At 38.5% G+C, this 25,046-nt stretch overlaps 1 long non-coding RNA gene across 1 annotated transcript; it reads right to left on the reverse strand.

Moving 5' to 3' along the window:
- Positions 1-642: 642 nt before the first annotated feature.
- LOC130929149 (uncharacterized) lies at positions 643-24,140 on the reverse strand. Its single transcript, XR_009066827.1, has 3 exons — positions 24,080-24,140; positions 23,184-23,219; positions 643-1,376 (listed from the first exon to the last, which is right to left on the reverse strand). It is a non-coding gene; the product is annotated as an uncharacterized LOC130929149 (long non-coding RNA).
- Between the last annotated feature and the right edge of the window lie 906 nt (positions 24,141-25,046).

Here is a 25,046-nt window from a genome sequence, read left to right on the forward strand (position 1 = left end):
CTCCCATGGGAAGCAATGTGGGGAAGCAAGGTAGCGACTGATCTTTTTCTTAACACCTTATGTTATTTCCCAAAGCAGAGAAGATATATCAATTGGTAGCACTACGCACAGTCAAGGTTCCACTTCCCATCATGCATTTAGGCATGGCTACAGTATCATTTACTGAAAGCTCAACAAATACACTAGATGGCAATATTTAGTCACAATACACAAAGTCACAAGTCTTTCTATCCGTGGATCCCTCTCACAGAAAGAATGTTAATAATGTAAATGCCATCTTGAGGATTTATTATCAAAATAAACAAATACAGTACTTATGTACTGTATGTTGAATGTATATATTCATCAGAGTTTTATTCATTTTATTCTTAATGCATTGCCAATATGTATATGACCGGGAAAATTTATCGGGAATGATTGGAATTGAATCGGGAGCAAAAAAAAGCAATCGGATCGGCAGATACTCAAACTAAAACGATCGGGATAAGATCGGGAGCAAAAAAACATGATCGGAACAACCCTACTTCAACATATGGGAAGGCAATCTAAATGACCTATATAACTGAACTCATTATAAAAATACAAATAAGGTTGCTTAAAAGTTGGTGGGGACAATTTGAGCATCCTGAAAAGTTAGCAGTGTTAAGTCTCTACCGTCCCTATGCTGAAAATACGCTTTTAAATATTGTCAAGTAACTTATACTAACATAAAATACAAATGAATGGAGAAATAATTAAATAGAATGAGACCTTTTTTAAATAAGTTGCCAATCCACCAGTATGAATTGATCATGACCATCTAAAAAGAGCATAGAGTTTGTAATGTAAAAGCATACAGATGGAAGTGGGAGGTTATCCTTCTTTCATGATTTTGTTCCCGCCCACTCCCTATTTAAACTCTCAATGTCAGCAAAGGCGTTGAGAGAACTTGATCTTGACCACTTGGATACAACAAGCGCAGCAGCAGCACCTGAGTCACACTCACACAAGGTAAGCTTTTGAATGGGATTTTAAAGCTGTGAATCAAGCCAATGTGAATCAAGGTATGCACTTGTAAGCACTTTCCCGCTTGACTAATTATTTTCCTTCCCCTCACAGTGGTGCACTTTCCCCTACCAAGCTTGGATAGTTCAAGTAGTCATCACCTTTTTTTGTCTTTTTTGCACTTTATCCCCATTTTTCTTTTGTTTGGGAATCAAACATCTCTGCACCAGTGCGGTGTTCCCCACCACCTCCACTCTGCCTCCCTCACCAGAGTGGGTGCAGAAGCAACCTTCGCCCGGAGATGCGTGTCCTTCATCCGCTGTCTGTTTATTGCGTCAGCCTGGTGTGCTTCCAGTTGCTGTTGGCGGAGGAGCTCTTCAGGTAAGGACCACCTGGAGAAATGAGTCCATATATTAACATTCTGATCTACTTGAAAAATTTGACATTCTAAATTAGAGCCGCTTTTTGCTAAAATTCAAAACTAAATATTAAATCCTGTGATTATTACTTCCTAACATTCCCCTCACATTGTTCTTTCTCTTTCTATTTTATTTGCTTTTTATATTTTAACAATCATGACCCAAGCAAGAGGAAGTCAAACTGTGTTTTATCTAGTTATTGAGCAGATACTGTACTTATACAGTAGATAGACTGGACTAGAAGGTCATATGAAAAAACATTATGTTTGTTGAAATATGTGCTAAATTGTCACTGCTTGAGCTTTTGACGAGAAAAAAACAACTTTAAAAAAAATAAATTAATTCGAAAATAGAGCTACTAGTGTACTAATGGTTGGCTGTTACAGGAATGACATCGTATAGACTTCATAATACCTGACGGGAAACGGGGCCGGTCCGTAGGGAGCCTATTTTCAAAAACTTCAAATTCAAATATTTTCAAAACCAAAGCTGCTACCGACCTAAAACCAAAACAGGCACCTATCTTAGCCGAGTCTCCATGAGCAGCGGAATCAAAAAATTCTAAGTCGTTCACATACAAAATCCCCATGAATTAGTTTTTATATAAGTATAACCAAGGGCTTAAATAAGTATTTAGTCAACCACTAATTGTGCAAGTTCTCCCACTTGAAAGTATTAGAGAGGCCTGTAATTGTCCACATGGGTGAACCTCAACCATGAGAGACAGAATGTAATTTTCTGTTTTTTTTCCACAATGTTTGATTTTTAAAGAATTTATTTGCAAATAATGGTGGAAAATATGTATTTGGTCTATACCAAAAGTTCATCTCAATACTTTGTTATGTACCCTTTGTTGGCAATAACAGAGGCCAAATGTTTTCTGTAACTCTTCACAAGCTTTTCACAGACTGTTGCTGGTATTTTGGCCCATTCCTCCATGCAGATCTCCTCTAGAGCAGTGATGTTTCGGGGCTTTCGTTGGGCAACACGGACTTTCAACTCCCTCCACAGATTTTCTATGGGGTTGAGATCTGGAGACTGGCTAGGCCACTCCAGGACCTTGAAATGCTTCTTACCAAGCCACTCCTTTGTTGCCCTGGCTGTGTGTTTGGGATCATTGTCATGCTGAAAGACCCAGCCACGTCTCATCTTCAATGCCCTTGCTGATAGGAGATTTTCACTCAAAATCTCTCGATACATGGCCCCATTCATTCTTTCCTTTACACAGATGAGTCGTCCTGGTCCTTTTGCAGAAAAACAGCCCCAAAGCATGATGTTTCCACCCCCATGCTTCACAGTGGGTATGGTGTTCTCGGATGCAATTCACGAGAACCCGTGTTTCTTCCAAAAAGTTCTATTTTGGTTTTATCTGACCATAAAACATTCTCCCAGTCCTCTTCTGGATCATCCAAATGCTCTCTAGCGAACCGCAGACAGGCCTGGACGTGTACTGGCTTCAGCAGGGTGACACATCTGGCAGTGCAGGATTTGAGTCCCTGGCGGCGCATTGTGTTACAGATAGTAGCCTTTGTTACTGTGGTCTTAGCTCTCTGCAGGTCATTCACTAGGTCCCCCTGTGTGGTTCTGGGATTTTTGCTCACCGTTCTTGTTATCATTTTGACACCACGGTGTGAGATCTTGCATGGAGCCCAAGATCGAGGGAGATTATCAGTGGTCTTGTATGTTTTCCATTTTCTAATAATTGCTCCCACAGTTGATTTCTTTACACCAAGCGTTTTACCTGTTGCAGATTCAGTCTTCCCAGCCTGGTGCGGGTCTACAATTTTGTCTCTGGTGTCCTTCGACAGCGCTTTTGTCTTGGCCATAGTGGAGTTTGGAGTGTGACTAACGGAGATTGTGGACAGGTGTCTTTTACACTGATAATGAGTTAAAACAGGTGCCATTAATAGAGGTAACGAGTGGAGCCTCGTTAGAAGTTAGACCTCTTTGACAGCCAGAAATCTTGCTTGTTTGTAGGTGACCAAATACTTATTTTCCACTCTAATTTGGAAATAAATTCTTTAAAAATCAAACAATGTGATTTTCAGTTTTTTCCCCCCTACATTCTGTCTGTCATGGTTGAGGTTTACCCATGTTGACAATTACAGGCCTTTCTAATTTTTTCAAGTGGGAGAACTTGCACAATTGGTGGTTGACTAAAAACGTATTTGCCCCACTGTACATAACCACTTTAAGCCAAAGGGAAAAAAATCATTGAATTCTGGCAAGGGACAAAAAATCTACAGAAAGGAAGCACTATTCGTCCAAAGAGCATGAGTGCCCACTAGTGGAGAAAACATATTCCCCACTATAAAACTAAAAGGATCATATCTCCAGTTTTTCTGTGGTCAATCGGTGCCAAATAAAACCTGGGATATTAAAATCTGCGCTTTCGAGTCATGTTGACGTCGACGCTCTGTGTCAAATACTTGATTTTTATGGTGCTTTAAAGACGCCATGTGATTAATTAGGCCGGCATGATCATAGAACAGCAAGCTTGAGTTTGATTGGTATAGTGGGCTCATGTGATTATTGGTGTGATGTCGCATTGGTGAAACTGGTAGAGCCACTGTTGACGTCTCTGGCAAGAAAAAAGTACAAATCTAATTTGTGGATTAAACAGGAAAAATTTAACGACCAGTATAGCCCAGAAGTAGTGGCTTAAGAGTACCGTTTCTTCTTGACAAATTAACTCAACTAAAACGCTTTGTAAAACTACTCTTAGAGGTACATTTTTCCTCAAAAAGTTACTCAAGCACCCCCTCCACCACTACCACCCCCTCTGTTTTAGCAGAGAATGGTTTGACTCCACTCTAGCGCACTCAAGGCTACAATATGTACGTGCCCTGAAGTGGGAAATTAAAATCTGTCATTGTTATAAACTCTAAACATGGCGAGTCGTTATAAAAAGAGATGAAGATCATAGAGGTGAACGAGAAAAAATGATGTCGTTTTTAAAAGGGCACAAGAAGCCAGAGTATTAGGGCTAGAGTTGGCTGTGGACGGTGATGTCGGTAAGTGAACAGCAGCCGCTAACACTGAACGTTTACATTCGCGATCACCATGACCGAAGCCTGATTCGAGTCTAAAACCGGCCGCTTGTAGCCTATTGAAGGCTTGATAACCCAAGGGATGTGGAGGGGGCATGCACAGGATGTTTAGTTATACCATATTTTTCGGACTATAAAGCGCAGTTTTTTTTCATAGTTTGGCTGGGGGTGCAACTTATACTCTGGAGCGACTTATGTGTGAAATTATTGACACACTATTATATCATTTCACATGTTATTTTAGTGTTTTGGAGCGACACTGATGGTTTGGTAAACTTAATAGCATGTTCTTCATGGTATAGTTATCTGAATAATTCTTAATAGCTATGTTACGTTAACATCATAGACGGAGTTTGACTTTTGGGGCACAATATGTTGATGACCCCAAAACGCAGTGTCAGCAAAAAATTAACTTACAAGAATATTTATAATAATAAGTTGAAAGTCAGCGTTTTTTGTTTCCCATCATTCTTGAGGTGAATTCTAAATCAGGCTGCTGGCAGGACAGCTATACTTTTTGCCAAGATCATCATCCATTGAATATGGTACGCCCGCCGGTGTCATGCCAATGTAGTTACCTCAGTCAAAAATTGTATCTCCTGGATGGAGCCATATGGAGGTATGGTTGTGTCTTCATTATTTGATCAAAAAAAAAAAAAAAAAAAAAAAAAAGTTGCTTCAGTCAAAATATATATTTTCAACAAAAAAAAGTAACTTCAATCAAAAAAAAAAAAAAAAAAAGTGTTTGAATGCAAAATAGATTTGAAACTCAAAAAATGCATTTGAAAGCTATTTTTATTTGATTTTTTAAAATTAATTTAAGTCTTTTTCTTTTCTTTTTTTGATTGAAGTAATGTTTTGCATTTGGGCCACATTTTGGCTTGGGTCTTTATTATTCAATCAAAATAAGTTGCTTCATACCAAAAATATATAGTTTTTACAAAGAAAAATCACTTCAATCAAAAAGGAAAAATTTAAATCACTGAAAAAACATTTTTGAACGCAAAAAAATATTTGAGGCTCCAAAATTTGCATTTGAACACTTAATTTTTCAGTAAAAAAGTTTTGACTTTAGCAATCCCTTTTGTGTTTGGGCCATATTATGGGTAGGGCATTTATGTCAATAATTCAATCCCCAAAAAAGTTGCTTCAATCAAAAAAATAATATTTTCAATCAAAGAAAAAAAATCATTTGAAAAAACAAAATTGCCCTCCCCTATTTTTGGGGGGGGGGGGGGGGGGGGATAATATGCAAAGCAAATGACCATCTAAGGTGCTAGTCACACGATCTGTTCGAAAAATAATTTTTATTTTTTATTTTTTAATAATTTTCACCCATTATAAAAATCTTTTTTTTGTTCCATTTTATTCATTTTGTTGTTTGTTTTCTTGTTTTACAACATTTATATATATATAGGAAAGTCAATTACATGCAATGACACTTATCGGCCACCAGGAGAGCCTGAACCCCCTTAACCTCCGCTTATGGTTGATATACATACATGTAACATTATCATACTGTGCACTTATTCAGCATGCTGTTCTCTATTGTATTTTCATTTTAAATTGCCTTTCAAGATGACATATCTGTTCTATGTGTTGGATTTTATCAAGTAAATTTCCCAAAAAAATACGAAATATACTCCAGTGCGACTTATATATGATTTTTTCCTCTTCGTTGGGCATTTTATGGTTGGTGTGACTTATACTCAGGTGCGACTTATAGTCCGAAAAATACGGGTACTGTTTTGTTGCTTAGCAGGCAGGCATAGCACCTTCAGTTGTATTGTATTGTAGCCTACATGGGACAATAGATGCTTATTACGGTCATGTTAAATGTAACTGTCCATCTCAAATTAAATAATTTGAAAACTCATTTAAATTCACAGCGGACGGATGAAAAAAAATAAAAAGGCTATCATCTTCAATAAGGAGTAAAAAGTTGTTTATGTCAAATGTCATTCTTTCATCCCAAAATATTCAAAATGTGTTTGTTTTCTTTTATTGGACAATGTCAGCATGCACCTGTTGGTCTTTGGAGAATCTCAAAACAGTAAAAATGTGCCAAAATAGCATCAAAAATGTTTTTAAAAGACTTCACACCACAAATAATAACAATAGTTCTTTCACCTCTTGCAAATGTCAGTCTGGCTTTCATTAGGCTAGCACATTGTCCCCCTGAGCACGTTCTGTTCTGTTCAAACGCTGACTGATATCTAGGGATGGCTTCATCTTTTCTATTTTTCTAACACAGCTGTTGCGACGTCTCCCATTTTAACTAGGAGTCCCGATGAGGACGCTGTGCGTAAAAAAAGCCTCGGCGGGACATTAGTAGAATTAGCAAAGTCGCTTTACATAACATAAGGAAAAAGCTGCGAAAGTTAAATACGGCTTTAGTCAAGATCAGGTGTTAGAATTCCAATTCCTCCAGTTGAATCCAAATGCGTAAAAGCAGCCGATCAAGCTCGAACAGAACGGACTTTGTTTCATGATTTCTGACGCGGCATTTGGACCAGTGCAAAGTTTGCACGCGCTTACGGTATACTCTTGACTAAATATTTACCCGAACAACCGAACAAATGAATGACACAGTCAGGCTTGTTGAAATTGTGTCGCAATTGACCCGGCACGTGCCTTTTTGTCCCTTTCGGTTTTATTTGTGTTGAGATTCGATCAAGAAAAAGCCAGAACACGACCGTTTCGGGATGTAATGAACGGCACCGTCAAACTGTACACGGTGGGAGAATTCCACAGTGGATTAATGGCTGAGACCTAAATCCGCCCTGCCAAAGATCCTTAAAGAGCAGATTTCCGCTCAAAACAAAAAGCCAAGTACAGATACAGTCTGATGCATGATGCAAAAAACAAACAAACAAACAAACAAACCTAACTTTTGTTAAAAACTTGGCCTCGATGGAGGTCTACTTGACCTAATTCCTGAAAATGAAGGCGACAATCCAACAGACAGTTTGGTGGAAGTAGCCTTCCACCAAACAAACAGATAAGTCTGTAACCTGATAAAACTCCATATGTAGGACTTTTAATTCAAATTTTCTAAATATTGGTTGAGTAAAAATGCATAATTTTGAGTATGTGGGCAGTCAGAGAGGTCCACTACTAAAATTCAACAACCTTGGCTAGAACTTATTCAAAATTGTGGATTTACAGTACCACAAAAATGAGAACTGTAACCTGATCAAACTCCACATGTAGGACTTTTAATTCAAATTTTCTAAATATTAGTTGTGTAAAAATGCATAATTTTGAGTATGTGGGCAGTCAGAGAGGTCCACTAATAAAATTCATCAACCTTGGGTAGAACTTATTCAAAATTGTGGATTTACAGTACCACAAAAATGAGAACTGTAACCTGATCAAACTCCACATGTACGACTTTTAATTCAAATTTTCCAGATATTGGTTCAGTAAAAATGCATAATTTTGAGTTTGTGAGTAGTCAGAGAGGTCCTCTACTAATATTTACCAACCTCGACCAGAATTTGTTCAGAATTGTGGATTTACAGTACCACAAAAATCCAAAATGTAACCAGATCAAAGTTCACATGTAGGACATTGCATTCATTTTTTCTGAATACTCTTCCAGTAAAAATGCCGTTTTGAGTATGTGACAAGTCAGAGAGCTCCACTACTAAAATTCATCAACCTTGGCCAGAACTTATTCAAAATTGTGGATTTACAGTACCACAAAAATGAAAACTATAACCCGATCAAACTCCACATGTAGGACTTTTAATTCAAATTTTCTAAATATTAGTACAGTAAAAATGCATAATTTTGAGTTTGTGAGTAGTCAGGGAGGTCCACTACTAATATTTACCAACCTCGGCCAGAACTTATACAGAATTGTGGATTTACAGTTCCACAAAAATGAGAACTGTAACCTGATCATACTCCACATGTAGGACTTTAAATTCAAAATTTCTAAATATAAGTACAGTAAAAAATGCATAATTTTGACTTCGTGAGTAGTCGGAGAGGTCCAGTACTAATATTTACCAACCTCAGCTGAAATTTATTCAGAATTATGGATTTACAGTTCCACAAAAATGACAACTGTAACCTGATCAAACTCCACATGCAGGACTTTTAATTTAAATTTTCTAAATATTTGTTAAGTAAAAATGCATAATTTTGAGTATGTGAGTAGTCAGAGAGGTCCACTACTAATATTTACCAACCTCAGCTGAAATTTATTCAGAATTATGGATTTACAGTTCCACAAAAATGACAACTGTAACCTGATCATACTCCACATGCAGGACTTTTAATTTAAATTTTCTAAATATTTGTTAAGTAAAAATGCATAATTTTGAGTATGTGAGTAGTCAGAGAGGTTCACTACTAATATTTACCAACCTCGGCCGAAATTTATTCAGAATTATGGATTTACAGTTCCACAAAAATGACAACAGTAACCTGATCATACTCCACATGCTGGACTTTTAATTCAAATTTTCTAAATATTGGTTTAGTAAAAATGCATAATTTTTTAACCAGATCAAAGTTCACATGTAGGACATTTCATTCATTTTTTCTGAATACTCTTCCAGTAAAAATGCCGTTTTGAGTATGTGACAAGTCAGAGAGCTCCACTACTAAAATTCAACAACCTTGGCTAGAACTTATTCAAAATTGTGGATTTACAGTACCACAAAAATGAGAACTGTAAACTGTGAAACTCCACATATAGGACTGTTAATTCATAATTTCTAAATATTGGTACAGTAAAAATGCATAGTATTGTGTTTCTGAGTAGTCCTTAGAGAGGTCCACTCCTAATATTTACCAACCTCTGCCAGAATTTATTCAGAATTGTGAATTTACAGTACCACAAATATTCAAAATGTAACCTAACCAGATCAAAGTTCACATGTGGGACATTTAATTCATTTTTTGAAATATTCGTGAGCAGTCAGACGTTCACTACTAAAATTCACCAGCCTTGCTCGGAACTTATTCAAAATTGTGGATTTACAATACCACAAAAATGAGAACTGTAACCTGATCAAAGTATCCATGTAGGACAGTTTTGAGTATGGGAGTAGTAGATAGTTCTACTAATTAAAACAACCCGGAAAAAACAACCCATATGTCAGTCCGACCTTGCTAGAAGCGACGAACTGTATGTTTAAAAAAAAATTGCGCCTTTAAACATCCTCTGGACTTACTGACCAGAAAATCCAAGTGGCTCTGCTTTAAACTGGCCAGTGTTTTAAGAGGATGCTCACCATTCTGAGGCTATTGCTAATGCTAACGCGAATGCTACGCTAAGGCTTGGAGTTACAAAACAACAACACAACACTCCTCCTGGTCAATTTGAGGAAATCGAGCTGAGCCGGTCATTGCCGGAAAAAACAAAGGAAGTGTTATTATTATGAAAGCAGTTTCAAAATAAATAACCTTTCCCTTATTTCAGGCGTCACCAACAAGCAATCTACTGTTTCCAGGGATTACAAATGAATGCGACACATTTTTCAGCCATTAACGGTGACCTTTGTTAATATTCAGACGCTCCGGATCAAGTAGAACACCCCGTCCACTACCGAATAATGATGGAACATTTAGTATAAATATCTAAGAGGACACCTTTGTGGTTACTAAATAACTTTTTATGTATCACTACTTGCGCCAAAAGTACCTCTCACGTCAACGCGCCATATGACAAGAGTATTCAATCTGAAATACAAGCAGGTTGGATGGTTATATTAAGGCAACTGGAGAAAATGGTCAATTTGACCCGGAATACAATGACAGGAGAGCTGAAATAGGTCAAAGTGACCCTAATATAATGAATTCAATTTGAGGTTAAACGTGATCAGTGGGTCAATGTGACCTGCAATCGAAAAAAAAGCTGACTAACTGTTGAAATGTACAGTCAACGCAGCATGCTGTGATGTGTCCTGGAAACATTGGGCTCAAAATGCCATATTATTTATTCAGGCTGTGCCATCGTTACTAGAAGTGGCTAAAAAAAAACCACACCACAGCTTCACGTTCCAGCGTGGAAGCCACAAACCTCAGGCAGGAGAGGGTGCAGACGTGATGCGTCTCACGTATTCCTGAGCGAGTGGAATTTTTCCTTCTTAGTTTGATTAAATGTGGTTAAATGTGTTGGTTTGTGGGGCTGTCGTGGCTGACACACCTCTAAAAAATCACGTGAACATCGGGAACAGTGTCTCTGGGTTGACAGACTGGGGTGGTGGTCCCCCTTTTGAAGAAGGGGGACCGGAGGGTACGTTCCAATTATAGAGGGATGAAACTCAGCAGCCTCCCTGGTAAAATCTATTCAGGGGTGCTGGAGAGGAGGGTCTGTTAGGAAGTCGGATCTTAGATTCAGGAGGAGCAGTGGGGTTTTCATCCTGGCTGTGGAACAGTGGATCAGCTCTACACCCTTGGCAGGGTCCTCGATGGTGCATGGGAGTTCACCCAACCGGTCTGCAAGTGTTTTGTGGATATGTAGAAGGCCCTCGGGTAGTCCTGTAGTGGGTGCTTCGGGAGTTCAGGGTACCGGGCCCCTTGGTAAGGGCTGTTCGGTCCCTGTACCACCGGTGCCAGAGTTTGGTCCGCATTGCTGGCAGTAAGTCGGATTCGTTCCCAGTGAGGGTTGGACTCCTTTGTCACCAATTCTAGACCCGGCTGAAGCGTTGAGGGGGTCCGGTTTGGTGGCCTCAGCATTGCATCTCTGCTTTTTGCAGTTGATGTGGTGCTGTGATCTCCAACTCTCACTGGAGCGGTTCTCAGCCGGTTGTGAAGCTGTTGGGATGAAGATCAGCACCTCCAAATCCGAGACCATGGCACATCTAAATCTGAGACCATGGTCCTCAGTCGCAAAAGGGTGACGTGAGGATGAGATCCTGCCCCAAGTGGAGGAGTTCAAGTATCTTGAGGTCCACGAGTGAGGGAGTGGGAGATCGACAGACGGATCGTTGCAGCGTCTGCAGTGATTCGGACTCTGTACCGGTCCGTTGTAGTGAAGGAGCAAGGCCAAAAGGCGAAGCTCTCAATTTACCAGTCGATCAACGTTCCTACCCTCAGCTATGGTCACGAGTTGTTGGCCGTGACCGAACGAACAAGATCCTGGATACAAGCGGCCGAAATGAGTTTCCTCTGCAGGGTGTCCGGGCTCACCCTTAGTGATAGGGTGAGAAGCTCAGTCATCCGGGAGGGACTCGGGGTAAAGCTGCTTAGGAGCCAGCTGAGGTGGCTCGGGCTTCTGGTTCGGATGCCTCCCGGACGCCTGCCTGGAGAGGTGTTCCGGGGATGTCTTGCTGGTGGGAGGCCATTTGGACAACCCAGTACACGCTGGAGAGACTATCTCTCGGCTGGCTTGGGAACACCTTGGGATCCCGCCAGAGGAGCTGATTGAAGTGGCTGTGGAGAGGGAAGTCTGGGCCTGCTAAAGCTGCTGCCCCCACGACCCGACCCCAGGACTTAGCGGCAGATAATGGATGGATGGATAAATGTGGTTACTCCCTGCTTTATTTCAGGATCCCTTGCTATTTCTATATTTTTTTCCCGCATCGTCCATCAGCTGCTAGGCAACGTTGCATCGCCGCATTATCAGCTCCCACTATACTGCACAAACAGGACAGAAAAAAAAGAGGAAAACGCTTCAAGTGTGTTAGTCAAACACTGAGCATATGGCCGGACCTTGTTTGTTGAACTTGTAGGCCACAACGTGGAACATTGGTCAATTAACCAGATGCACATTTACCGAAACCGAAAAGCGGTCAGGTATTTTATTTCCCGGAAAATAATTTGAGTAAATTCTGTTCATTTTCAAGGAAGTCCCTGGGAATTGCGGGTGATTGACAACAAACAACTGGCTGCAATTATTAGGGCCCGAGCACCAACATGGTGCGAAGGCCCTATTGTTCTGCAAAGGATTATTATTGTGCAAAGGCCCTATTGTTCTGCAAAGGATTATTATTATTCTTTCTTCATGGCAAATGAAAATGGCCCATTTGGAGGTCTTAACATGCTCAAAAACTCACCAAAATTTGCACAAACATTTCGATAATTTGGCAATGTTGTGAAAAAAAATGTCCAAAAATGGCTCAGTGGCGCCCCCTGGAATTCTTAAAAAAGGCCTCTCCATTTAGGTTTTTTCAACGTAGAGCGATGAAATTAGGGGAGTCGATACCCTGTGCCAAAATGCTTCAAAAGGTCTCTTGCACCCATATTCCAAACCCAACAGGAAATCGGGTATTTTGGATTGAATATTGGAAAACATGCCATTTTTGTCGAAAACCAGGGTGCACGTTTGAGACCATTGCGCCGAGGCAGTTAGTTAGATCCTCCTCAATATTGGTGAGACTCTTCATGAGACATGTGAGATGTTAAGTTATAAAAATGGTGAGTTTTCATTCACGGGCCTGACCTGGGCGGAGTACCAAAATCGAGTTTATTTGGGGATTAGGGATTAGGGTTAGGGCTTCTTCAGGGCAAATGAAAATGGCCAATTTGAAGTTCTGAACATGCTCGAAAACTCACTAAAATTTGCACATATCAAAATGGTGAGTTTTCATTCACGGGCTGACCTGTGCGGAGCGTTTTTTTTTTGTGTGTTAGGGTTTAGGGTTAGGATTTAGGGTTCACACTCTTCTGCTACTTCTTCTGTTGGAGAAAAAAATACTATGTACTTTTCGATGAAATATATTAGGGATAAAACTACTTCTGTGGGAGAAAAAAAATACTATGTACTTTTCAATGAAATATATTAGGGATAAATTGGTTCATCTGATGACAGCAGTGAAGAACTGCTTTGACTCATGGCTGTTGCTTCAACTTCTGCTACTTCATCTGTAGGAGAAAAACGATACGATGTATTTTTCATCGTGCCAAAGTCGATGGGGTGCCAAAGTCGTACATTTTTTTGAAAAAACACCAAATTCAGAAAATGACTAATAACTAGGGTTGTTCCGATCATGTTTTTTTGCTCCCGATCCGATCGTTTTGGTTTAAGTATCTGCCGATCCCGATATTTCCCGATCAGATTGCTTTTTTTTGCTCCCAATTCAATTCCAATAATTCCCAATAATTTTTCCCGATCATATACATTTTGGCAACGCATTAAGAAAAAAATGAATAAAACTCGTACGAATATATACATTCAACATACAGTACATAAGTACTGTATTTGTTTATTATGACAATAAATCCTCAAGATGGCATTTACATTATTAACATTCTTTCTGTGAGAGGGATCCACGGATAGAAAGACTTGTGACTTTGTATATTGTGACTAAATACTGCCATCTAGTGTATTTGTTGAGCTTTCAGTAAATGATACTGTAGTCATTCCCAAATGCATGATGGGAAGTGGAACCATGACTGTGCGTAGTGCTACCAATTGATATATCTTCTCTGCTTTGGGAAATAACATAAGGTGTTAAGAAAAAGATCAGTCGCTACCTTGCTTCCCCACATTGCTTCCCATGGGAGAAGGATTGTAAGGCTTTAGCCAATTAAAAAAAGGCTCCAAAGGCTGCCAAAATTCACTCTACTCATTTTACGCTGCCTTTTACCTCTCTATATAGGTAAAACGGCGCCATTACTGTTTAAGCGCGACAATGTGTGAGTGGGTTGTGCAGCGCATGCATTAATTGCGTTAAATATTTTAACGTGATACATTTTTTAAAAAATTAATTACCGCCGTTATTAGGATAAATTTGATGACCCTACCTTAAACCTAAACTAAAGACTCTGGAAGAGTGAAACATATTATGTCGGTAATGTTAAATACAATTAGAAAACGATTTAATTCATATATATATATATATTATAAAAAGGCATGGCCGATATTTTTTTGCCGATTCCGATACTTTGAAAATGATGTGATCGGACCCGACCGATCGGGATGACATCTCTACTAATAACTCCCCCATACAACGTTCAATCTTTTTCATATTTGGCATGTACGTGATGTATCCCAGCCTGAACTCAAATTCATTGAAATATCACCCATTCGGCCTGGCGCCCCCTGCTGGGAACAGGAAATGGCCTTTTTTTCGAGACCGACTTCGCATCGAAGGGGAAAAAAAAAACAAAAATCACCGAAAAGAAATTGGAGAAATCAACACGGGACTCCCGAGGGTCCGTTGAGTCCTGCTTGCAGGGCTAATTCACTCAAAAAAATGGGGTGTTGAACTGACATAAAAAAAAAAATAAGGAAAGAATTTGCACCTGATAATATTGCTTTCCTTCAGCATTTAGCAATTGTGTCCTTTTAACATAAAGCACACGTCTCGCCAACATTAGGCACTTATGTTGCGCGAACATAACGCACTCTTGTTGAGCCAACATTAAGCACTCATGTTCACCCCAAAATTCATGTTGAACCGACATTAAAGAAATACATCATTTGCACCTGATTAAATTGCTTTCCTTCAGTATTAAGCAATTGTGTTCTTTTAACATAAAGCACACATGTTGAACCAACATAAGGCACAACTAGGACTGTCAAATTTATCGCGTTAGCGGGCGGTAATTAATTTTTTAAAATTAATCACGTTAAAATATTTAACACATGCACGGAATGACCCACTCATGCATTGCCGCAAACAGACTAGAATGGCGCCGTTCTGCGCATATATAGAGTTAAGAGGCAGTGACAGGTGAGTAGAGTGTATGCAGGCATTCATTTGGACCGTGCTTTTATTTATCTAAAGCTTTGACATGTCTTCCACAACAATACTAACTATTGAGGCGAGCAACGTTAATGCAGCTACAATGTACACAACACAGAGACGATATAGTATTTGCAGCCGCTACACATAGTCATGGTTACCCATTTCCCATATGCATTTGGGCAGAACAGTTTTGTCACTACATTATCTTTTACTGAAAGCTCAACAAATACACTACATGGCAATATTTAGTCACAATATACAAACACACATTTATCCTTTAACAATCTATCCGTGGAGCCCTTTCACAGAAAGAATGTTAATAATGTTAATGCCATCTTGTGGCTTTACTGTTATGATAAACAAATACAGTACTTTTGTCAGTATGTTGAATGTATACATCCATATTGTCTTATCTTTCCATTCCAACAATAATTTACAGAAAAATATGGCATACTTTATAGATGGTTTGAATTGCGATGAATTACAATTAATTTTCTAATCTAATCCAATAAAATAAAAAAAATAAAAAAATTTAAAAAAACACGTTTCACAAACAAAATAATAATTAAATGGTGACGATACCAATGAGGTGTCCCTTACTTTTTCAGGGAGTTGGCAATCCTACTTTTAAATCTCGCGAGAAATCACGAGACTATTGCAATTAGTTGGAAAGACACATTAGCATTATGTTGCATCAACAATATCTAGTAGTGTTGCACCGATACCATTTTTTGGCCCCGATACCGATACCTGGCTGTGCAGTATCTGCCGATACCACCCCTATTTTATATATAATTTTTTTTTTTTTTTTCCCAAAAAGCTACATAATTGGATGTGAAATCATTGCTATCGAGGCTTTGTCAGGCTGTTGCTTACCTTTGCAAAATAGGAAAAAGTACACTAAACCCTAGTAGACAATAAACAATAACTTGCATGCAGCCATTGATTTTAATCGACGGGATTTCTATTTGGAAATATTTCCCGACCGCCGTGGCGCCGCAATATTTCCTGGTTTGTTTTTCGTCCATATGAAAAAGCCCCCTTTTGATTGGTCAGGAGTGGCTATTGGCCCGCTCTCATTGGTCTGGAGCAGGCCAATAGCGATAGCTGCTTGGTGTTCACGTGTCATCACACAACACAGAGACAGAGTGTAGTGAGCGCCAGGAGGAGAAAAAGGCTGTGGTCAAATGTTATAATAATGGAACGGTAAATGGTATCGGCACCGTCTTTGTTGGTACTCGCCGATACCGATACCACCATTTCGGGCCGGATCGGCGCCCCCTGCCGATACTAGTATCGGTATCGGTGCATCTTTAATATCTAGTCAAGCTCCTCATTCACTGTTCATGTTTATTAAGAGACTGCATGATTCAATCATGCTCACCTTGGAAACATGATGGGTTCTTGCTGAAAATGCACACTGTCTTTTAGTAAACTTTACAACCTGCCTGATTCATTTTTTTGAGTGTAGTTCATTCCTGCTTTCCTAACTCAATTACATTTTTTGTCTTTCCACAGCTTGGAGCATCTCAACAAACTCATTGAGTCTGAAGCGGATCCGTGGTTGGTTCCGAGGGCCAGAACCGACACTGCCAATTGGACAAAATGGCCGCTCAAACATCTCTTTCGCACAAAGAGGAGAGGAAGCAACCCGGCTCTGGCGTGGGCGACACCCATGGAGAACCCTTCGAGACCGTCGAGAACCCGTCGCCATGCCCACCACTACCCTCACAATGCCCAGTTAATGCGAGTTGGCTGTGTGCTGGGAACCTGCCAAGTACAGAACCTCAGTCACAGGCTTTATCAGCTTGTCGGCAAGAACGGCAGACAAGACACGTCCCCTATTAATCCCAGAAGCCCCCACAGTTACGGATGAGCGCCTCTACCCCAAAACAAAATCAATATATTTTTGTTATTTAACTCTTAATGTATTAGTCTGGTATTACAATGAATAGACGCCACCTGGATCACTGTCATGCCTCTATACTTTTCAGGCTAATTGTTCAGTTTGAGTGAGGATGTTTTTCACAGCCAGACAACCTAAGCAACCTCAGTCAAACTTGTCTTCAACTCTGTTCTGCGCTTCGCTGATCAAACAAGCCAAGTTGGTGATTCAGCCCTCACGTCGCACTTGTGCCAGGTTCACGTCAGATCACATTTGGACACATAACCAAGAGCGTTGAGTAGTACTCGGCCAAGGCTGAGGCGAGATTGATCCAGGAAACACTGGCCCAAGAATGTGGACGTCTAATAAAGTTAAAACTGGGAAAGCTAAACTTTCATACGGAGGGCTGTTTTAGCTTTTATTTGATTTCCTTGCCGTTCAGCTCAAGGTCAATGTCCTCGAATGCTCTTCGTCCTCGCTAGTAGAATGACGTGGGCATTATACTAGGACAACTACTTGTGACTACTGAGCATTTTCATTCATTCATACACTGAAAAGCCTTTAGTTAAAAAGTGGCTGTGAAGGCACTCCAGTCCCCTAGATGGCAGTAATGAACGCCGGAAGAGAGTTGACAATTCATTGCATAAAAAATGAGAGTGAAAAAAATGAAAATTCAGTTTAAATACAGATGAACTAAAGATTAGTTGCAGATTTTAGAACTTTTAACCAAGGGCGTAGGTTTGGTCTCAACATTGGTAGGGACAACATAACCTGCATGTACACTTTTTGCTCGGGATGGGACATTACCGTAAAATTTTGCACCTGACTGTAAGCCGCCACCCATCAAATGTGACACGAAAACGGCATTTGTTCGTTAATAGGCCACACTGGACTATAAGCCGAAGCGGACCTCACTGTATTATGGGATATTTACGGGACCAAATGAACCACAAAGAAGCTGTGAACCAATTTGCTGCAAAGCTTCATTGCTCAAGAAGCTTCATTTGGCGATCACTTCTCCTTTGGGGGAGACAGTCAACCTCTTCTACCACAACCTGTCAACGCCGTTGTTGTCCAACATGCCTCCTAGCATGCATTGCAGCACTACATATATAAATAAGTCAAAATTCATGTTCTGTGCTAATTATTTCTTCAGTTACTGTTCTAGTTGTTTCATTAATTTCTAGTGATGTTATTTAGTAACACTTTATTTGACAGTGACGCCTGAAGACAATCATAATTATGACATGACACTCTCATGAGCATTAATGAATGGTTATAACTAAAGATGTCCCGATCGATCGGCATCTCGGGATGCCGATCACGTCATTTTCAAAGTATCGGAATCGGCAAAAAAATATCGGACATGCCTTTTTTTAATATATATATATTTTTAAATTAAATCGTTTTCTAATTGTATTCAACGTTACAGACAAAATGTCTTACATTCATCCAGAGTCTTTAGTTTTGGCTTAAAGTAGGGCTGTCAAATTTATCGCGTAAATGGTGGTAATTATTTTTTTTTAATTTAATCACGTTAAAATATTTAATGCAATTAACGCATGCGCTGCACGACCCACTCACGCAGTGTCGCGTCCAATCTATAATGGGGCCGTTTTACCTGTAGATAGAGCTATCAGGCAGCGTATGATGAGTAGAGAGAATTTTGGCAGTTTTTGGAGCCTCTTTTTAATAGGCTAAAGCCTTAAAATCCCTCTCTCAACAATTAGAAATATCGTGAGAAGCAATGTGGGGAAGAACGGTAGTGGTTGATCTTTCCCTTAACACCCTATGTTACTTCCCAACGCAGAGAAGATATATCAATTGGTGCCACTACGCACGGTCATGGTTGCACTTCCCATCATGCATTTGGGCAGAACAGTTAAATGGCTACAGTATCATTTACTGAAAGCTCAACAAATACACTAGATGGCAATATTTAGTCACAATATACAAAGTCACATTTAGCGTTTAAGAATTACAAGACTTTCTATCCGTGTGTTGAATGTGTATATTCGTCCGAGTTTTATTCATTTTTTTCTTAATGCATTGCCAAAATGTATATGATCGGGAAAAATTATCGGGAATGATTGGAATTGAATCGGGAGCAAAAAAAAAAAAAAAAGCAATCGGATCGGGAAATATCGGGATCGGCAGATATTCAAACTAAAACGATCGGGATCGGATCGGGAGCAAAAAAACATGATCGGAACAACCCTAGGTATAACAACTTTTATTTAGTGTTATCCGGCAAATTCTCTCACTTTTGAATGGATGTAACGGATCCAAGTTAGACATAAATGGAGTTACATAATAAGTAACATAATTTCCCGGATGACATTTAATGACATCAGTCATAAGCATTCAGCAATGCCTAGAATAGTGTCATGTCATGATTATGACAGTCTTACGACGCCACTATCAAATAAAGTGTTACCAAATACCATAACAAGCATTTAATGAAACGACCGGAACAGCAACTGTATAAATCATTAGAAAAGAATATGAATTTTGATTGTTACTTACATCTGTCGTGCTGCAATGCATGCTAGAAGGCATGTGTTGCCCAATAACCCAAATATGACCCCCCTGCCCCCCATGAAATCCGCTTATGGTTATGTCCCAACAGTCCCTATGCAAACCTATGCCCTTGCTTTGAACGGTTTCGTTTACAGAGACTGCGAGATTTTCAGAGAAAGCCATAACGCGATTAGGTCGAGTCTTAACGACTTTTTGATCAATCAGAATATCGTAACTTAGTCCTGAGTGAACCCCAGAGTCAAGAAAACTGAAAACAAAATGTAATACATATTCCATACGAAGATATGCGGATTTTATGGGGGTGCAGGCCCCCCCTGGTGTCCGAAACGTGTCATTGCATATAATTGACTTTCCTATATATATATATATAAATATATATATATTGTATATTAGGGCTGACAAACGATTAAAATTTTAATCGAGTTAATTACAGCTTAAAAATTAATCGTAATTGATCGCAATTAATCGCAATTCAAACCATCTATAAAATATACCATATTTTTCTGTAAATTATTGTTGGAATGGAAAGATAAGACACAAGATGGATATATACATTCAACATACGGTACATTAGGACTGTATTTGTTTATTATAACAATATATCAACAAGATGGCATTAACATTATTAACATTCTGTTAAAGCGATCCATAGATAGAAAGACTTGTAGTACTTAAAAGAAAAATGTTAGTACAAGTTATAGAAATTTTATATTAAAACCCCTCTTAATGTTTTCGTTTTAATAAAATTTGTAAAATTTTCAATCAAAAATAAACTAGTAGCCCGTCGTTGTTGATGTCAATAATTACTTACACAATGCTCATGGGTGCTAAAGCCTATAAAATCAGTCGCACCCAAGCGCCAGCAAAGGGCGGCAAAACTCCATAAAACACAATTAACAAGTGGGCATTTCACTGTACTGTCATTTAAATCTGTGAGCGGGGCATGTGCGATAATTGCTTCAAATATTTTAACGTGATTAATTTTTAAAAATTAATTACCAGCCGTTAACGCGATAATTTTGACAGCCCTAATATATATACATAATAGTTGAAAACCAATAAAAATGCAACAAAAATGAATGAAATGAACAAAAATATATATTTTTATAATGGGTCAAAATTAATTTCGAGGACCTTAGACGGTCATTTGCTTTGCATATACTTTAAAAAAAAATAATTTAAAAAAAATTTTTTTTTTTCTTTGACCGAAAATATTTTTTTTTGATTGAAGCAACTGTCATGGGGGATTGAATGATTTAGACACAAATGTCCTCATCATAATATGACCCAAACACAAAAAAAGGATTGCTTCAATCAAAGAAAACTTTTTCAGTGAAAAAATGCAAATTTTTCAATCGCCAAAATTTTTTTGCATTCAAAAACTTTTTCTATGATTGAATTTTTTATCTTTTTTTGATTGAAGTGATCTTTTTTAAAATCTACTTTTTCGAAGCAACTTATTTTTTCATTGAATATTATAGACACAAATGTCCTAGCCAAAATGTGGCCCAAAACCACATCAACATTACTTCAATCAAAAAAGTTGCTTCAATCCAAAAAACTTGACTTCAAAAAAAAATTTTTTTAAATTTAACAAAATTTAAAAATCAAAGAAAAATACCTTTCACATGCATTTTGGGGGGGAAATTTTTGAGTTTCAAATTTATTTTTTCATTCAAACACTTTTTTTTTTTTTTTTTTTTAAATTGAAGCGTTATTTTTTTTGGGTTGAATAATAAATACACAAATCTACCTCCATATGGCTTTGTCCAGGGGATACAATTTTTGATTGGGATAACTACATTGGCACGATACCATATTCAATGTATGACAATCTTGGTGAAAAGTATTGCCAAAGCAGCCTGATTTAAATGTATTTTTGCATTCAAACACATTTTTTTTTGATTGAAGCGACATTTTTGGGTTGAAAATATCTATTTTGATTCTAGTAACTTTCTTTTTCTATTGAAATTTTTCGTTTTTTTTTTTTGATTGAAATTCTTTGTTTTTGAAAATCTATATATTTTTTAGCAACTTATTTTTTGATTGAATAACAGAGAAAAATGTCCTAGCCAAAATGTGACCCAAACACAAATCAACATTACTTCAATCAAAAAAATAAATAAATAAAGTTAAATTAAATAAAAAAAATCTTCAAAGAAAAATAGCTTTCATGTAGTTCCAAATTTATTTTTGCATTCAAACACATTTTTTTGGGTTGAATAATAAATACACAAATCTACCTCCATATGGCTATGTCCAGGGGATACAATTTTTGATTGGGGTAACTACATTGGCACGATACAATATTCAATGTATGACAATCTTGGCGAAAAGTATTGCTTAAGCAGCCTGATTTAGAATTCCCCTCAAGAATGATGGGGGGAAAAAACACTCCTTGTCAACTTATGATTATAAATATTCTTGTAAGTTAATTTTATTGCTGACACTACGTTTTGGGATCATCAACATGTTGTGCCCCCTGCCCCAAAAGTCAAACTCCGCCTATTCATACAAAATGTCAACAGTCAGTAGATATTTGGAACAGTGTTTTGTGGCTACGCTGAAATATGATGTGGAAATATTAGGCCCTTTCACGTGATTTCTAAGTTCTTGCCGCGAGTCAGGACTTTGGGGTTGACTCAGTTTATTAAATCTGACCTAATCTTTGTAGTCATATGCAGCCACAGCAGGGGAGTGCAGAGGAGCCTTCTACAGACGCTTTCAAAATAAAATCGCAGCAAAGCACGTGCTACCACACGCTTTCACATAAGGTTTAAATTTGAATGTAATCTTTCGCAAATGACCTGGCGATACTTGACAAATAGAGGAATTTCTGTTCGTGGGATTTCTGCATCAATTTCCCAAGGTTGTGTTTGGGATCACAGGGTAATTTGACTAGTCTTCAATCTAATCTGTTCAAAGGCTTGCTTAAATCAAACACGCCATTCTGTCTGATGTAAATGAGCTCATAGATTGCCACGAACTCATTCGTTGCCATTGACGACGCTGGACGTCAAAGGAACTAAAAGTCTAAAACCATTCACTGCCACGTCGGACGTGTTTTCGCTTATCTTACGTTTGATTAGCAACGTGCGAGGATTGTTTTGTTGTCTTGTTTGCATCACGTCATGCCTGTCCTTATCACAAAAAAGTTGACATTTTGAAACATGTCAGTGCACTCCATATGGTGTCGACTGTGTAAATAGATGCCGTCAAGTCGAGCTATTTAAATGAGAATGTATTTAAGTTATATTTATGTGTTGATATGAGTATGTCGCCAAAGACTTTGTTATGCCTGTCTTATTTTTACCCCTCTTTGAAAACATGAAACTATGGTAGAAATGTTCATGTTCTCAAATATGTCAAATAAAGAAATATATCTTACTGCACTGAGTGTGTTAGAGTTTTATTTGTAATATAAATTCATGATTAGAATGTGTTCAAATTGACGCTTTGCACAGAATACTATGCTACTGTGCTGTCTGTAATGTGTTCACAAAGACCTTCCGTACGTCCTCTACCTTTGCTGTTTTGCAGTCAAAAGTTACATCCCAGCTCTAAAATAACGCTGCTACTTAGCTGCTGCTTGCTAGTTAGTCTGAAATGCATTGTGAAGGTCCTAGTAGAGTTAAGTGTGCACTTTTCTTACCGCTTTGTTCTGGGTGACTTCCTTCTGGAGCATCAGCTGTGATGAGTACAGGAGCTCATTCATGTATGATTATCATCAGTGGATAGTCATAATAATACACCAATAATAATCACTCCACCACCTTTATTTACCTGTAGCTGTAGGAGAGTAATGATTAGAAAGTGGAGAAAGCCAAGATGATGATTATATATATAGGATACATACCCTCCTCCCACACAATATATATGGCGGAAAACACTCAGGTGACTTGAAGTTCCACTCTGAGACCCACAATTTGGCCAAATTTCAAAATTGTCCGATATGCATGTGATACATCATTGGAAAGCTTAAAATCTCAATTTTCTGGGGGAAGAAAAATTTTGAACAGGAGGGCATTTAAAAAAAAAAAAATGTTTGTTAAATAGTCACGAAATATTAGACACCAATTAATTATTCCTAGCTAAAAATGACAGACATTTTGAATAAGAAATCTAATTAATTACCTTAGTTTTATGGCTGGGTTGAAACAAAAGCGGTTTTGCGACGTCTGTAAACGGGGGTTTCCAGGGTAAAACGGACAAATTAAAAATAGTTCGGGAGCTTAATGAGCCATGAATCTGCTATGGCAGCATTTAGAAATATTGTTCTGTCAAACACAACATTTCTTTTGGCTTAAAATACAGCAGTTTCTTTTAAAGAGGAGTGCAAGAGCAGAAACTTTTTTTTTTTTTAGTCTTGTCTGTGTTTTCCGCCATATATATGTCAGGAAAACGCAGGCAGGCAGGTGGTGTGGACCCAATTGCAGGGAAACAAAAAGCAGCAAGGCAGGTGGTGGTGAACTCAAAAACGTTTTAATAACAACTAACCAAAAGCACAAAGGACGGGATCAAAAAGGCAATGTTTAAACCAAAACTTACTTAAACGGAGGGACTGGTACACGAGGGCTTGGACAGGACTTGAAATTGACGTTGACGTAGACAATGACGCAACAAAGAGTGATAAGAAAATGGAACTTATATACACACGCGCGCAGACAAGGGGTAACGAGACAACAAGGAACAGCTGGGAAACAACAGGTGAAATCAATGGGCAAGGAGAAAACCAACAATAACCTAACAATATAAAAATCGTTGTACCTCTCAAACTACACGATCACTACTTCACTCGCAACAAATAGTTGCTATTTGTTGTACACTTTTGTACACTTCTGATCCACTATCTATACTATGGTCACTTTTTTGTTTTTTGATTGACGCAACATTTTTTTGGGTTGAAAATATATATTTTGATTGTAGCAACGTTTTTTTTTTTTTACTTTTTTGACTGAATAATAAAGACACAAATCTACCTCCATATGGCGCCGCCCACGGGATACAATTTTTGACTGGGGTAACAAACTTGACTTCAATAAACTTGACTTTAATTAAAAAAAACATGCATTTTTGGGGAGGAGTTTTTTGAATTTCACATTTATTTTTGCATTCAGACACTTTTTTTTAATTGAAGCCACATTTTTTTGGGTGTAATAATAAATACACAAATCTACCTCCATATAGCTCTGCCCAGGGGATAAAATTTTTGACTGGGGTAACTACATTGGCACGATACCGGCGGTCGTACCATATTCAATGTATGACAATCTTGGCGAAAAGTATTGCCTAAGCAGCCTGATTTAGAATTCCTCTCAAGAATGATAGGGAAAAAACGCTCATTGTCAACTTATTATTATAAATATACTTGTATGCAGGGCCGGCCCAGGCCATTTGGGGCCCCTAAGCAAAATAATGCAAAGGTGCCCATATTTTTGCCCCACCATTTCGTCACAGTGTACTGTGAAACCAAGGCCGGCCCAGCCTATACACAGACGATGGAGCTGCTTAGGGC

Source organism: Corythoichthys intestinalis, chromosome 13, assembly GCF_030265065.1.
Source record: "Corythoichthys intestinalis isolate RoL2023-P3 chromosome 13, ASM3026506v1, whole genome shotgun sequence".
Taxonomy (NCBI): domain Eukaryota; kingdom Metazoa; phylum Chordata; class Actinopteri; order Syngnathiformes; family Syngnathidae; genus Corythoichthys; species Corythoichthys intestinalis.